Source organism: Physella acuta, unplaced genomic scaffold (genome assembly GCF_028476545.2).
Source record: "Physella acuta isolate Inbredline_101_S28 unplaced genomic scaffold, ASM2847654v3 ptg001167l, whole genome shotgun sequence".
In the NCBI taxonomy this organism is placed as follows: domain Eukaryota; kingdom Metazoa; phylum Mollusca; class Gastropoda; family Physidae; genus Physella; species Physella acuta.
Genome location: NW_026732684.1, coordinates 202,492 through 208,657, shown reverse-complemented (window position 1 = coordinate 208,657; position 6,166 = coordinate 202,492).

Here is a 6,166-nt window from a genome sequence, read left to right as displayed (position 1 = left end):
TGCTGGCTACACCAAAGGTAGACTTAGTGGCTACATGGGTAGACTTAGTGGCTACATGGGTAGACTTATAGGCTACATGGGTAGACTAGTGGCTACATGGGTAGACTTATAGGCTACATGGGTAGACTTAGTGGCTACATGGGTAGACTTATAGGCTACATGGGTAGACTTAGTGGCTACATGGGTAGACTTATAGGCTACATGGGTAGACTTATAGGCTACATGGGTAGACTAGTGGCTACATGGGTAGACTTAGTGGTTACATGGGTAGACTTAGTGGCTACATGGGTAGACTTATAGGCTACATGGGTAGACTTATAGGCTACATGGTAGACTAGTGGCTACATGGGTAGACTTATAGGCTACATGGGTAAACTTATAGGCTACATGGGTAGACTAGTGGCTACATGGGTAGACTTAGTGGCTACATGGGTAGACTTAGTGGCTACATGGGTAGACTTAGTGGCTACATGGGTAGACTTATAGGCTACATGGTAGACTAGTGGCTACATGGGTAGACTTATAGGCTACATGGTAGACTAGTGGCTACATGGGTAGACTTATAGGCTACATGGTAGACTAGTGGCTACATGGGTAGAATTAAAGGCTACATGGGTAAACTTATAGGCTACATGGGTAGACTAGTGGCTACATGGGTAGACTTAGTGGCTACATGGGTAGACTTAGTGGCTACATAGGTAGACTTATAGGCTACATGGGTAGACTTAGTGGCTACATGGGTAGACTTATAGGCTACATGGGTAGACTTAGTGGCTACATGGGTTGACTTATAGGCTACATGGGTAGACTTATAGGCTACATGGGTAGACTTAGTGGCTACATGGGTAGACTAGTGGCTACATGGGTAGACTTATAGGCTACATGGTAGACTAGTGGCTACATGGGTAGACTTATAGGCTACATGGGTAGACTAGTGGCTACATGGGTAGACTTAGTGGCTACATGGGTAGACTTAGTGGCTACATGGGTAGACTTATAGGCTACATGGGTAGACTTATAGGCTACATGGTAGACTAGTGGCTACATGGGTAGACTTATAGGCTACATGGTAGACTAGTGGCTACATGGGTAGACTTATAGGCTACATGGGTAGACTAGTGGCTACATGGGTAGACTTAGTGGCTACATGGGTAGACTTAGTGGCTACATGGGTAGACTTATAGGCTACATGGGTAGACTTATAGGCTACATGGTAGACTAGTGGCTACATGGGTAGACTTATAGGCTACATGGGTAAACTTATAGGCTACATGGGTAGACTAGTGGCTACATGGGTAGACTTAGTGGCTACATGGGTAGACTTAGTGGCTACATGGGTAGACTTATAGGCTACATGGTAGACTAGTGGCTACATGGGTAGACTTATAGGCTACATGGTAGACTAGTGGCTACATGGGTAGACTTATAGGCTACATGGTAGACTAGTGGCTACATGGGTAGACTTATAGGCTACATGGGTAAACTTATAGGCTACATGGGTAGACTAGTGGCTACATGGGTAGACTTAGTGGCTACATGGGTAGACTTAGTGGCTACATGGGTAGACTTAGTGGCTACATGGGTAGACTTATAGGCTACATGGGTAGACTTAGTGGCTACATGGGTAGACTTATAGGCTACATGGGTAGACTTATAGGCTACATGGGTAGACTTAGTGGCTACATGGGTAGACTAGTGGCTACATGGGTAGACTTATAGGCTACATGGGTAGACTTAGTGGCTACATGGGTAGACTAGTGGCTACATGGGTAGACTTATAGGCTACATGGGTAGACTTAGTGGCTACATGGGTAGACTTAGTGGCTACATGGGTAGACTTAGTGGCTACATGGGTAGACTTAGTGGCTACATTGGTAGACTTAGTGGCTACATTGGTAGACGTAGTGGCTACATGGGTAGACTTATAGGCTACATGGGTAGACTTAGTGGCTACATGGGTAGACTTAGTGGCTACATGGGTAGACTTATAGGCTACATGGGTAGACTAGTGGCTACATGGGTAGACTTAGTGGCTACATGGGTAGACTTATAGGCTACATGGGTAGACTTATAGGCTACATGGTAGACTAGTGGCTACATGGGTAGACTTATAGGCTACATGGGTAAACTTATAGGCTACATGGGTAGACTAGTGGCTACATGGGTAGACTTATAGGCTACATGGTAGACTAGTGGCTACATGGGTAGACTTATAGGCTACATGGTAGACTAGTGGCTACATGGGTAGACTTATAGGCTACATGGTAGACTAGTGGCTACATGGGTAGACTTATAGGCTACATGGGTAAACTTATAGGCTACATGGGTAGACTAGTGGCTACATGGGTAGACTTAGTGGCTACATGGGTAGACTTAATGGCTACATGGGTAGACTTATACGCTACATGGGTAGACTCAGTGGCTACATGGGTAGACTTATAGGCTACATGGGTAGACTTAGTGGCTACATGGGTAGACTTATAGGCTACATGGGTAGACTTAGTGGCTACATGGGTAGACTAGTGGCTACATGGGTAGACTTATAGGCTACATGGGTAGACTTAGTGGCTACATGGGTAGACTAGTGGCTACATGGGTAGACTTATAGGCTACATGGGTAGACTTAGTGGCTACATGGGTAGACTTAGTGGCTACATGGGTAGACTTAGTGGCTACATGGGTAGACTTAGTGGCTACATTGGTAGCCTTAGTGGCTACATTGGTAGACGTAGTGGCTACATGGGTAGACTTATAGGCTACATGGGTAGACTTAGTGGCTACATGGGTAGACTTAGTGGCTACATGGGTAGACTTATAGGCTACATGGGTAGACTAGTGGCTACATGGGTAGACTTAGTGGCTACATGGGTAGACTTATAGGCTACATGGGTAGACTTATAGGCTACATGGTAGACTAGTGGCTACATGGGTAGACTTATAGGCTACATGGGTAAACTTATAGGCTACATGGGTAGACTAGTGGCTACATGGGTAGACTTAGTGGCTACATGGGTAGACTTAGTGGCTACATGGGTAGACTTATAGGCTACATGGTAGACTAGTGGCTACATGGGTAGACTTATAGGCTACATGGTAGACTAGTGGCTACATGGGTAGACTTATAGGCTACATGGGTAAACTTATAGGCTACATGGGTAGACTAGTGGCTTCATGGGTAGACTTAGTGGCTACATGGGTAGACTTATACGCTACATGGGTAGACTCAGTGGCTACATGGGTAGACTTATAGGCTACATGGGTAGACTTAGTGGCTACATGGGTAGACTTATAGGCTACATGGGTAGACTTATAGGCTACATGGTAGACTAGTGGCTACATGGGTAGACTTATAGGCTACATGGGTAAACTTATAGGCTACATGGGTAGACTAGTGGCTACATGGGTAGACTTAGTGGCTACATGGGTAGACTTATAGGCTACATGGGTAGACTTATAGGCTACATGGTAGACTAGTGGCTACATGGGTAGACCTATAGGCTACATGGTAGACTAGTGGCTACATGGGTAGACTTATAGGCTACATGGTAGACTATTGGCTACATGGGTAGACTTATAGGCTACATGGGTAGACTTATAGGCTACATGGGTAGACTTAGTGGCTACATGGGTAGACTTAGTGGCTACATGGGTAGACTTATAGGCTACATGGGTAGACTAGTGGCTACATGGGTAGACTTAGTGGCTACATGGGTAGACTTAGTGGCTACATAGGTAGACTTAGTGGCTACATGGGTAGACTTATAGGCTACATGGGTAGACTTAGTGGCTACATGGGTAGACTTAGTGGCTACATGGGTAGACTAGTGGCTACATGGGTAGACTTACTGGCTACATGGGTAGACTTAGTGGCTACATGGTAGTGGCTACATGGGTAGACTTAGTGGCTACATGGGTAAACAAGTGGCTACATGGGTAGACTAGTGGCTACATGGGTAGACTTATAGGCTACATGGGTAGACTTAGTGGCTACATGGGTAGACTTATAGGCTACATGGGTAGACAAGTGGCTACATGGGTAGACAAGTGGCTACATGGGTAGACAAGTGGCTACACGGGTAGACTTATAGGCTACATGGGTAGACTTAGTGGCTACATGGGTAGACTTGAGACTACGGTGAATGGAAAAAAAGTCACAGGAAAAAAAACACAGAAAAAAAGTTTTTGCTAGGAAAAAAAGTCAAAGAAATAAAGTCACAGAAGAAAAGTCACAGAAATCTTTTAAGAAATATTGTGATTTAATTGTTGAGAATTTTAAAATTGCTGATGTTTATTGATGTGGGTTGTTTTTGTTTTGGTAGCATAGGGGTCATCCATAAATGACGTCAAGCTTTTTTTGACGATTTTTACCTCCCCCCACTCCCCTCCGTCACACGTCGTCACAAAAAGCCAGACACCCCCCCAAAATGACGTCACACCTCAACCTACAACCCCCCCCCCCCCCCCTCAAAATTGCGGTTGAATTTTTTTAAAACATCGATATTTTTCCAAAATCTTGTCTAAACTATTACAATTTATTAAAACAGTTATATAAAACGAGAAATAACGTCTAAAATTCGTTTTCTAACATTGCTTTTTTATAGTGCAAAAATGTGACGTCGCAACATCTGAACTCCCACTCCCCCTCATCACACATCGTCACAAAATTACGGACCCCCCTCCCCTCCCCCCTACGAGTGTGACGTCATTTAAGGATGACCCCCATATTAATAAACGTTAAAAGCATTAGGATCTTATAGCAATAATACGTAAAATAATATGCTGTAATTTACACAGTAGCCTCAACTTTCGTTACGTGTTTAGTTAAATACGCGGTAAAAAATTAATTACATGAGAAATTATGGTACATCATTGTGCTTTGTATATTTGTTTTTGCCGTTGGCCATTCCTTGGTCAGCTTCTCAGTCGGTCTTGACCGACCATATCGTGTGTTGACGTATTGCGTCAAAGCAAGCCTTTGTACCGTGTCGGCTTTCTGTTTTGATCCTATGCTTGTTTACGTAATAAGCAGAGTTTCTTCCAGGCATCTCTTCGGGGGGGGGGGGGCAACCTCCCCCCCCCCCCCGAAAATTTTTTACCGCCTCCCCCCCCCCCTCCCCCGAACAAAATGAAATTTATATAATTTATATAGAAAATATATACTTTTAACAGTGTCCGCCCCGCCCGAAGAAAGTTTACCGCCCCCCCCCCCCGGGGAAATGTGGTCATGTAGTTGGTCGAACTATTGTTACGGTCAGTTGATGGCAGTAAGTCAGATTAGCAATGTCTTTGTTGCCATTTCACGCTAATTTAAAACCACGATGAAAATCGAGAAGGCTGGAACATTATAATATATAAAGCTCAATTCTGTATGTAATACGTTTGTTTGTCGTTGACATACTTCTATGGATGTAAGTGTTAGACTATTATCGTGCTCATAGTCTAAATTTATAAGTTAAAAAATTACTATTGAAAGTGTTGGGAAATAATTTTCATTTTTCAAACTGATTGTAATAATTGTCGGCATGTTCATTAAACACAATTTAAAAAAAAAAAAAATTCTAATTATGTCTGAAATTTTTTTATATTTAGTCCTTTAGCACTTACTTCCCTTTGATAAATTAGGAAAACACAATTTCTTCCCTTTATAAAACATTGCATTAGTGGAAAAGAATTTACTTTTTATTACTTTGCTTTGGTGTTGGGAAAAAAAATTTACATAATTAGCGGGGATTGATCAAGTGCAAATGTTGCAGGTATTTTACGAATAAGCTTGGAGTATTATAATTGTTCATTTGGTTTGGTTTGGCACCTACGTTCGTTTAAAAGTGAGTGCAAAAGACTATGAATAAGTTGGGGTACTATAGTCGATTATTAAGCTGAAACAGGCGATTCTGCCCCGGGCTAGACTGTGAGCACTTTGCGTTTATGTTCGCGTTAGTGTTTTCTTTGTGTTTAGGTTGGGTTTGCGTTAGTGGTTGCGTTTTGATTTGGTTCGTTTTTGTTCTTTCTTTTTTCGTTTTCGTTTGTGTTTTTTTCTTTGGGTTTGTGTTTGTATTTGTGTTTGTGGTTGGTTTTGCGTTTGGATTTGGATTGTTTTCGTTTGCTTTTTCGTTTGTGTTTTTTTTCTTTGGGTTTGTGTTTGTGGTTGGTTTTGCGTTTGGATTTG